The sequence below is a fragment of the Triticum aestivum genome, chromosome 1B, assembly GCF_018294505.1.
Source record: "Triticum aestivum cultivar Chinese Spring chromosome 1B, IWGSC CS RefSeq v2.1, whole genome shotgun sequence".
NCBI lineage: Eukaryota > Viridiplantae > Streptophyta > Magnoliopsida > Poales > Poaceae > Triticum > Triticum aestivum.
Window position 1 is genome coordinate 192,329,251 of NC_057795.1, and position 10,953 is coordinate 192,340,203.

Here is a 10,953-nt window from a genome sequence, read left to right on the forward strand (position 1 = left end):
GCCGCTCACTGTAGTCGCGCTGTTAATGATGCGGGCTTGGTCAGCTGAGTGTGGCTACAGTCTCGCTGCCTGGTGGGAGATCACTGTAGCCACACCACGTCTTATTTGGTTGATGGCACACGGGCCCTGAGGGGAGGGGCTGGCCGCCTTGTGGAAGCCGGCCTCCCTCAGGTCCGGCTGGTCTGGCTTCGGCCGTCTTCCGGGCTCTCGCTGCCTGGTAGGGCCCGCCGCCTGCTGGTTGTACCGACAGGTCATAGTGGGGAAAAGGACTCCGCTTATCAGGAGTGACGTCAAGGGGGGAGTGGCAACAGTGCCGCGCCGTGCGGAGATCTCTGCCCGTATGGGGTACTATGGCCACGACAAGTCCAGGATTCGGGGGTGAGGGAGTATGTTGTAGTCTCACCCTGTCTTGTCCTCTTGATGAGGGCGCAGACTCTTAGGGCGCCGGGTGGCCGCCTGCTAGACGCCGGCCTCTCCAGAGGCCGTCTGCTAGGAGCCGGCCGGTCTTGGTGCCGTCTGCTGGTGCTTGGCTGTCTTCGGGCAGCCGGCCGTTTAGCCAGCCGGCCACAGGAAGGCGGCGCGTCAGTAAGAGGTCTCGTGGGGCGAAGCCGGCCCAAAGTCTTGAAAGGCTCAGGGGCTCGAGTGAGGCTACCCGTGGCCCATTACTCCGACAGTAGTCCCTGAAGCTGGTGAGGCTCTACGGGCGAGGGGTCGGAAAGTCACAGTAGCTTCCCCTTTCTCCGTGTCATGAGCAAGAAGCTTGATCCACCTTGAGGCGCACCGACTGCTCGAGTCGGCTTCGTCCAGGCGGAATCATCCGCTGATTTTGAATCGTCGAGGCGGGAAACAGGTGGTGTGCCTGCTAAGCTTCCTAGGTCCGCCGCCCGTCATGAGCACGCCACGCGGCGCATGCCAGCCCGGCCAACCTGCCACCCCACACTCCTGATGGGACATGACAGTGGGCCGGGCCTGCCACTATCGGGCCTCGGCACGCGGGCGGATCCGCTGTGGTTGGGGCAAGCGGTTGCGATTCCCGTGGCGTAAAGGCGCAGTAACCCTGCACGGTAAACAGGGGGGCGTGGGGTCGTGGGTGCAGTTAATCCCACGATCCCACGCCCTGCCCCCTCGACTTCGCAGCCCGAGGTCTATAAAGAGGGGGAGGTAGTGGAGTGGTGGAGCTCGCGCGCCCTCCTCCCCACACTCTCTTCCTCCTCTGTCTCTCTCTGTTGTTGTTGCTGCCACTTAGTGCTAACCACAGCACCGCCGCCGTTCGCTGCCGCCGCGCCTCTTCCCCCCATGCAGCTCCGCTCGAGGCCATGGCGCGCGAGAAGGGCGGCGACTGGGACGGCTCGACGGTGATAGAGGATGACCTCACCTTCCTCCGGAACACGCGCTGGATGCCCAACGCGACATTCGTCAAGGTGCAGGTGCCGGCATCAGAGGAGATCTCACCGGCGCTGAAGGGGGATGAGCGGGTTGTCTTCCGCTCGCATTTCCTCTGTGGCTTCAGCCTCCCGATGAGCGGCTTCCTCCGCTCGTTCATGGACTTCAACCACCAGCAGCCGCATCACATGACGCCCAACACCGTGACGCTACTCTCCGCCTTCGTCACGGTGTGCGAGGGCTACCTCGGCATCCTCCCCACCATCGAGTTGTGGGGAGCTTTCTTCTACGGCCAGCTGGGCACTTCCGCCAAGGAGATGGCGGCCGAGTGCGGCGGCTTCGTCGCCGTGCGCCGGCCGACGAAGAAGAATGCTTTCCCGGTCATCAAGCTGTCACAGTCGGTGAAACTGTGGCAACAATCTTACTTGTACGTCGAGAATGTCGACCCGGCAGTCGACTTCATCAACCTGCCGTCCTACGAGGCCGGCCCCCCTGTCAGGCCTCGGCCCAACTGGAGCTACAAGCCGAAGCCGGTGTCGGCGGACGCGGCTGCTGCCATCAGCCAGCTCCGGGTGCTCCAGGAGTCGGAGGGCCTCATGCCGTACGACCTACTCATCGCCTTCGTCGCATGTCGGGTCCTCCCACTTCAAGGTCTCCCTCATCTAATCTGTCGGATGAGCGGGCATCGCGACCCAAGCAGGATGTGCACGAAGGAGATGGCGACTACCGAGGTGGCGAGGATGGTGAACGAGATCTCCGACCTCAAGGTGTGGGAGGGAGCCTGGCAGTTTGGGAAGCCGCCGTATTCCCGTGACAACCCGCCGCCTGCCGTAAGTCCCTTGATTTCTTCTTTAGTTCTGACTTTTAGTCTTGTTCCTTGTGTGACGCAACTCCTTCTCTGGAGCGCAGATTTATATGTCTGCGGCGACGGCCGCCATCGTGGGGTCGGGTGGTGACTACCTGCCGGACCGGGCGGTGAGCGACGTGGATGACCCCGACTTGGGGGCGGCCGCCTTGGAGGAGGAAGCAGCAGGCGGCGGCGACGGAGTAGACGGCTCCGAGGAGGGCGGCAGCGTGGAAACCTGGCCCGATGATGACGACCACAAAGACGAGCGACGGCCCTCCCAGAGCACTGCCAACACCGGCATAGGCCCCCTCTATTGGGCCCTTCGCCCGAGGCGGCAAGCGCAAGTGGAAGCAAGGCGCCACCCTGTTCGGCAGCATGCCGAAGAAGCCCAAGAACCCAGCCACGGCGACCAGGTGGAAAGAGGCCGCGGCCAAGGTGGCCATGTTCCAGAGGCAGCCGAAGGTGCCGCCCATGGTGTCAGCGTAAGTGCTCCTCTTACGCTTCTTCTTCTTTGCCGATCTACCCTAGGAAACTTCTTTATCTTGCCTTCTTGTCTCAGGGCCCAGCTCAACCTTGAGAAGTCGGCCACCGCCTCGATCATTAGGTCGGCGGAGACCTCCACCACCACCCGGCGAATCGACCCGGGAGGTGCAGGAGCAAAACGCGTGGGAGGTGCACGAGGAACAGGAAGTCGACCGCCTGGCGAAGGCGGAGGCTGACAAGGCCATAGCGTCTGCGGCGAGGAAGCTGGTGCAGGCGGAGGCTGACGACGCGGAGAAGGAGCGGCTTGTGGAGGCCGTGTGCCACCAGTAGCCATTGCTCGTGACTCTCCTAAACACCGCGCCACCTCCGCCGGAGTTTGTGGCGACGACTGGGGGAGCCGGCGACGAGCGGTCGGTCATCGAGAGGGAGGGCGGCGACGTGGCCATGCCGGACGTCATCGTGCCGCCTCCACCGCCAACCAGTGGAACGCAAGACGAGCAGCTGGCCACCCCGCTGGTGCCACCAGCCGGGAATGAGGTGGTGACGGACCTATCTCCCAAGGTCCACACACCGGCGCGCCGCCGTCTTGCGAAGGCGGCCTCGCCACCGCGGCCGCTGGAGGCCGGTTCCGTGAGCTCATCGGTCCCCGACACCGAGGCGACCAGCGCCGCGCCTGCCAGCTGGGTACGCGGAGGCGGAACAGGGGCCTTGAACCAGGCGGCCTTTGACATCCAAGCCAAGCTCCAAGCCGAAGCCGAAGCCCTCAAGCGATGCAACGAGGCGTTCCTGGATTCGCGGGCAGCCATCCGAGTAAGTTTATTGCTTCTTTTTAATTTTTTATCTTCTTGCTTCCTTCGTGGGGGCGCGCCAGCGCACCCACTGGGTGTAGTCCCCAAGTTTCGGGCCGGCTGCTGAGCAGGCGGTCCGGAACATAAACTTACAAGCGTCGATGGCTAAATTTTTTAGATATCCCTCTTGCAGGATTACCACAATCTTCGCATGGACACCTTCAACTCCGGAGTCCAGGAGCTGGAGAAGCAGACCGCCAACCTGACGCACCCGTGGGCTGTAGTCCCCGAGGTTCGGGCCGACTGCTGAGCAGTCGGGCCAAACCTTTCTAGTGACTTTATTTATGTTGATTACTTTCTCTCTGCGGGGCGCGATAGCGCACCCACGGGCTGTAGTCCCCGAGATTCATGCCGACTGTTGAGCAGTCGAGCCAAATCTCCCTGGCAACTGCATCCCTTCTTTGTTGTTTGACTGACATTCTTTTCTCCTCCCCTTTTTGCAGAGGCCAATGCCGCCTTGCAGCAGCAACTGCGCGAAGCCAACACCGCCCTGCGCGTCAAGGAGGCGGAGTGCAGCAAGCTGGCCGAGGAGCGTGACCGGCTGGTCACTCAGCTTGTCGAGCAGGCGGATGCCCTCAAGACGGCTCAGAGGGAGGCAAAGACGAAGGAGACCAACCTCCTTGCCGAGTTCGAGATCAAGCGCTCCGCCTGGGCTGGGAAGGAGGCGCAGATGACTGCCTGCTTCAGCAGCATCGAAGACTTGGTCGATTGTGAGCTTCGTTTTCTTTTATTTCTTGCTTTGAGTCGGCGGCCCTTATCTAGGCTGATTGCTAGCTTCTGACCTTTGGATTTTCTTGCCTTCCGTCCAAACAGACTTCTTCCCAGGCTAGTCCATCGCCGCGAACCAGATCATCGAGGCCCAACACTAGGAGCGGAGAGCGGAAGGCGTGCAGATTGCCGCTGACGCCACCCGGACCCTCAACGAGCAGCTCCTTAGCATCCAGGCCCGCCTTCGGCCTTCCCATCAGATGCTGCGCCGCCTTCAGTGCGTCGGGGCCCAGGCAATCTCCGCCCTCTGGCCAGGCAGGCAGGCTCCGCGCACCCCCAGTCGGACTGCCGACCGGCTGGAGATGGCGGCCGGCTGCCTGGAGGCCTGGAAGGGCTCTGCAGCCTGGGCAGGGGCGCACCGAGCCCTGGAGTTCGTCAAGGCGTGGTATCTTGGGCTAGATCTAGCCCAGCTGACCATGTTTCGGCTGGAGGCGCAGGAGGAGCTTGTGGAGGTGCAAGTCGAACTTATCAATAGGGCGGCGGCGATCGCCGACTACACCGACACCAGCGTCTTTATCCCGAAGGTGGTTGAAGAAGGCGCCGAAGCGCCGCTGGAGTGGCTCGGGCTGAACCCGGAGGACAACGAGGATTCGGCTGAAGTGATCGACTGCACCGATGAAGGGGAGGAGGAGGAGGAGGAGGAAAGAGAGGATGATGTGCCAGAGGTCGGAGCGGATGGTCAGCCTCAATCTGATTGGGCCTCAAGCAACGATCCGCGCTCCAAAGCACCGACAGCTGTTGGAGGTGGCCCGGCGGAGACCGACCAGCCGCCTGTTCCACCAACGGACGCTGCCGATTCTACCATCCAGACGTCCGCTGCCCCAACTGGTGCCGCCAACCCTGCCGTCCAGCCGGATCCTTCTGCTGCACCAACCGGCACCGCCTACTCCACCGTCCATCCGGAGCCTTCTGCTGCACCAACTGGCACCGCCGACTCCACCGCATAGCCAGAGCTTTCTGCTTCCCCTTAGGATGTTATCTTTTTCTTTTTCTGCTCACTAGTCTGGACAACTTTGGTTAAATTTGCACAATTCCACCCGTGGGTGTATATCAAATTCTGTTGAATGCTGGCCGGTGGGCCTTTATCTATGTAAATATTTTGTCACAATTCATGATTTGCTTTGCCGGCTTCTACTTTTCTTGACTTATGCTCCTTGCTTTTTTCCTTTGCCGCCCTCCCTTGGCTATCCTCTTGCCAGCCAAACAGACACTCTGCGCACTGCAGCTGGGTCGAGTACTTAGCTTTTTGCGCGAGGGCAAGTACTTAGCCGTTTGGAGTGTTGGCAAGACAAGCAGAAGCCGGCCGGCCAGCTTCTTGGCAGTCGGCCGAACAGGCGGGATGCCGGCCTCGACTATATGCGTTCTTTCCTTAGCCATTTTTCATGTGGGCATTGTTTTGCAACCGCTGCCCGCCATTCAGTCGCTCTACGAGCTGCGGCTTCTGACGGGGGAAGTTTTTGGTGCCAACACATTACTTGTCTGGCTGCAGGAGGCGGCATATAGCATAAGGCGGCGAGCCTCCGGGCCGACTGGTCAAACCCGGTGCCAGGCGGAATGGAATAATACACACTCATAGGCATAACACTTATCATGTCGGAGTAATGGGCCACGGGTAGGCTAACCCGAGCCCCTGAACCTTTCAAGACATAGGGGCAGACTGCGCCCCTCAAGACCCCAAGATGAAGAGCTGCTTTATTGTGAGTCGGCGGCGAGGCCGCCGACTGCCCCGCACGGCTGACTCCCAGGGACGACTTCGAGATAAGCCGACTCCTGACTGGCAGTTTCCTGAGAAGCCGACTATGGGGAGTCGGCCCGCGACTCTGACCACCACTTGCCTTTGCAGCAATGGACGGGACGGGGTATGGCCACCATGCGGCCCATCCCTGCCCCGTTTACGAAGGGTAGGCATGGCCACAGTGCACCGTACCAACGGAGATCTCCATCCGGTGCGGCACTATTGCCATGCCAGCCCTGACATCAGCCCCCATGGGCGGATCCCTGTGCCCACGACGGCCTGTCTGTACGACCCAGTGATGGCGGGTCCCACCAATCGGCGGGAGTACAGAAGACGGCGAGAGCGCCACAAGACGGACCCGTTGGGAGTCGGCCCCCAGGAGGCGGCTAGCCCCTCCAACGGTCCCCACACGCCATTAACCAGACAAGACGGGGAATGGCAATAGCGATCGCCCGACAGGCGGCGGCACTATTGCCATGACCCCATGACCAAGCCAGCGTCATTAGAAGCACGACTACAGTAATTCGCAACCGGCAAGACCCGCGAATGGCGGACACGGCCTGTCGGCTCTGTACCGGGCCAGTCGGCGGGACCCACCAGTCAGCGGGCCCCACCAATCGGAGGAGAAGACGGCGGCCTAAGAGACAGACGGCTGGGACCAGCGCCCAGCCGGATTACCATTGTACCCCTGGGGGGTAGGCCTATATAAACCCGCGAGGGCACCCATGCAAAGGGTTCGAATCCATTAGCACTAGACCAGAGCATATAGGTAGGAGGGAGCTAGCATTGCCTTCTCCTACCTCCAGGAAACAGCTCAAGGAGTAACCTTGTACTCACTTTGCCATAGTGATCATGTGGAGACCCCGCAGAGCAGCAGTAGGGGTGTTATCTCCACGGAGAGCCCTGAAGCTGGGTAAGATCCGCCGGCGTGCATGTCTTCGCCTCATCCCGTTTCCAGGCACCGGCGACGTTCTACTCGCCCCCACCATGATAAGCCATCCTTTAGCATATGTCGCACCCAACCCTCGACATTTGGCGCCCACCATGGGGCCCGATGCACCGTCGTCCGGAGACCTGCTCTGGACGGGAACCCTTTTCCTCCTTGGCGAGCGCAGCCAGCCAGGCATGCCAGACGGAGTCTGCGCCGATGCGCTGCACGGAGCTGAAATCGCTTGCGCAGCCAGCTGCCTCTCCGAACTTGTCGGCAAGGTTCACCTCTCCGACGAGCCTGCATCCGACGCAGGCACAGGCGGCCCCGAGAGCCTCCTCGCGGGTCTCCTTGACCAACTCCACGTCGCCGGCGAGCCTGCCGTGAACTTGGAGTCCGTAGGCTCCACTGACCCGATGCTGGTCGATTCCGACACCGTGTCGATCGACGCGTTCCCCACCAACGTGGTGGTCTACAACGAGCCGCTCCCTCGCGTGGAGAGCGGTGGAAGCACCGTCACGGAGGTGCTCGTCATCGGTCATGGCGAGCGTTCCGGTGAAGGAGCTCATGACCCACTCGACACGGCCCTGCAAGACCTGACCGCACCTATTCCGGAAGACGCTGATGTCGAGACGCTGGAGGCGCGCCGCCTTCAGATCGTCGAAGGCATGAAGAAGCTAGCAAGCATGAGACGCTTGTCAGCGGCCTACCAGCGTGAGATGGATCGCGCTGTGGGCGGCTCGCCGACCCCAACTGGGCCTAGCCGCCTAGGCGCGGTCCAGCAACGCGGCGTGGCCATCGCTAACCTGTTCGGGGCCAATCGCCCTGTGTACACCACGCCCGCGGAGAACATCCGCGCTGCCCAGGCGGTGGCGGACGAACTAGACAACTTCGAGGGTGAAGAGCGCCGCATGATGATGGAGCGAGTCCAGCAGCTCCTCGATGCGGCTGCCGCACAGAATGAAGCCGGCTGCCGCACAGGGGCGCTGCAATGACAAAACGACGACCTGCCTCCCCGCCGAGATCAAGGCGCGACTTCTCGGACACCGACTGGCAGTGTCCGCGGAAGGAAAGACAAGGATCTGGCTATCAGCCACAGTCGGAATCGCATCACCATCGAGCGCGACCAAGACGGCCGCCCAAGAGCAGTGGAACGGCGGGACGACTATCTGCCTCCTCCTCCTCGCAAAGAAAGGCGAGTCTCCCCGCCTCCCGTTGAGCATCCGACTCTCGGCGACCGCCTTGGCCGCTGAGAGGGAGTCGGAGAAAATGACGCCCACCACCGGATCGACCGAATCCACCGATCCCTAGCGCTGGAAGAAGAAGACGAGTTGGGTCCGCCCTGTTTCGGACCTCGCATCTGAGATGAGCCCTTTCCCAAAGGGTTCACGCTCCACCGAGATACGCCCAAATACACCGGCTCCGTGAAGCCGGAAGACTGGCTGGTTGACTACTCCACGGCCGTCAACGTAGCGAACGGCAACAAGCGTGTTGCCGTAAAGTATGTTCCAGGGCACGGCCCGGACATGGTTGAACATCCTCAAGCCTTACAGCATCAATAGCTGGGTCGACTTCACCGAGGCCTTTGTCCGCAACTTCACAAGCATGTACAAGCGACCCCCCAAGCGTCGCCTGCTTTCCTTGTGCGTGCAAGGCCCCGACGAGTCAACTCGTGACTACCTCACATGCTGGGCCGAGCTTCGGAACTCCTGCGAGGGCGTGCACAAGGTGCAGGCTATCGAGTACTTCACTGCCGGGTGCAGAGAAGGCACCCTCCTCAAGCACAGGCTCCTCTGCGACGAGCCGAAAACCCTCGACAAGCTGTTGATCATAGCAGACAAGTATGCCACGGCCGACTCCTCCATGAAGACGGAGATTCAAGTTAGTGCGACCGGCAAAGTGGCCGCTCAGGCTCCCAGAACTCTGGCTAGAGACGCCAGTCAGCGACAACAACAGAACGATCACAAGCGCAAGGCCCCACAGCCGGCTTCCAGCAGCCGGCAGGTTGCGATAGTCGAAGATCGGCAGCCGGAGGGGCAGCCTCCGACCAAGCGACAGAAAGGCGGCAAGTCCAACTGGTTGCCGGCCTTCTCTTACGAGCAGACTCTAGATGGTCCCTGCAAGTTCCACAACGGCGCGAAGCCATCAAACCATACCACCCGGAAGTGCCACTGGATCACCAGGATCGCCAAGGGAGACGGCCTCCTTCCTCCCCCGCCTGCTGGGCCGCCGCCTCCATCGCCGCCCCAGCAGCCGACTGCTAGGACAGTCGGCGCAGTACGAGATGAGTACCCGGAAGAGCACGGAGCCTATGTGGTGTTCACCAGCATGGCCGATGATCGATGCAGCAGGCGGCTGCAGCAGCAAGAGGTGAATGCAGTAGCGTCAGATACTCCAGAGTTCATGCACTGGTCCAAGAAGCCTATTAGTTGGAGCAGAGCTAATCACCCAGAGGTGATGCCGAGTCCGGGCTCCTACGCCCTGGTCTTCAGTGCCACCTTTGCCACAGACAGGCGGGCCGCTCGCTTCTCGTGAGTGCTGATAGATGGAGGTAGCAGCATCAACATCCTGTACAACGATACCATGGAGAAGTTAGGAATCAAGCAAAGATAGCTTCAGAACAGCCGCACTATGTTCCACGGCATTGTTCCCGGCCTTTCCTGCTCACCAATCGGCAAGATCCTGATAGACGTCCTCTTTGGAGACAAAGAGAATTTCCGCCGAGAGCCAGTTTGGTTTGAAGTGGTGGACCTCGAAAGCCCGTACCATGCATTGCTTGGCCGACCTGCTTTGGCCAAATTCATGGCGGCCCCCCACTATGCCTACCTCAAGATGAAGATGCCGAGTCCTAAGGGGATTCTGGCCATAGCCTGCGACTACAGAAAGTCGTCCGCTTGCGCGGCTGAGAGCAGTCGGCTGGCCGAGTCCCTGGTGATCGCAGCTGAGAAGCGGCTTCTTGATCGGGTTGTCGCGATGGCCGGCAAGCAGCCAGAGGTGTCACCCAACCCCAAGGAGTCGGAAGCTGAGGGTTCGTTCAAGCCGGCCAAAGAAACGAAGAAGATACCCTTGGACCCGGAGCACCCAGAGAGGTACGCTGTCATAGGTGCAAACCTTGACAGCAAATAGGAAGGCAAGCTCATCGATTTCCTCTGTGAGAATCGGGACATCTTCGCATGGTCCCCTAAAGACATGCCAGGTGTACCGATGGAATTCACCGAATACAAGTTACATGTCCGATCTGATGTGAAGCCCGTCAGGCAGCCCTTGCGCCGCCTGTCAGAAGAGAAGAGAAGAGTTGTTGGAGAAGAGATATCCCGACTCCTAGCAGCCGGCTTCATTATGGAAGTGTTTTTCCAGAATGGTTAGCAAACCCGGTCCTGGTGCTGAAGAAGAACAAGTAGTGGCGGATGTGTATTGACTACACAAGCCTCAACAAAAGCTTGCCCCAAGGACCCATTTGCTCTGCCGAGAATTGATCAGTTGATATACTCCACAGCCGGATGCGAGCTGTTGAGCTTCTTAGATGCATATTCAGGATATCACCAGATCAAGCTAAACCCGGCTGACAGACTGAAGACCGCCTTCATTACGCCGTTTGAAGCCTTCTGCTACCTGACCATGACACTCGGCTTGAGGAATGCCGGCGCCACCTTTCAGCGTTGCATGCAGAAGTGCCTCCTCAAGCAACTCGGTAGAAACGCCCACATCTACGTAGACGATGTGGTGGTGAAGACAGAAAAGCATGGAACACTGCTGGAAGACCTCAAGGAAACCTTTGAGAACCTACGCTGATTCTAGATCAAGCTCAACCCTGAGAAGTGCATCTTCGGAGTACCAGCCGGCCAGCTCCTTGGCTTCCTGGTCTCTGAACGCGGCATAGAGTGCAACCCTGTAAAGATCAAGGCCATCGAGAGGATGGAGGTACCCCGCCGACTGCTAGATGTGCAAAAGTTCACCGGCT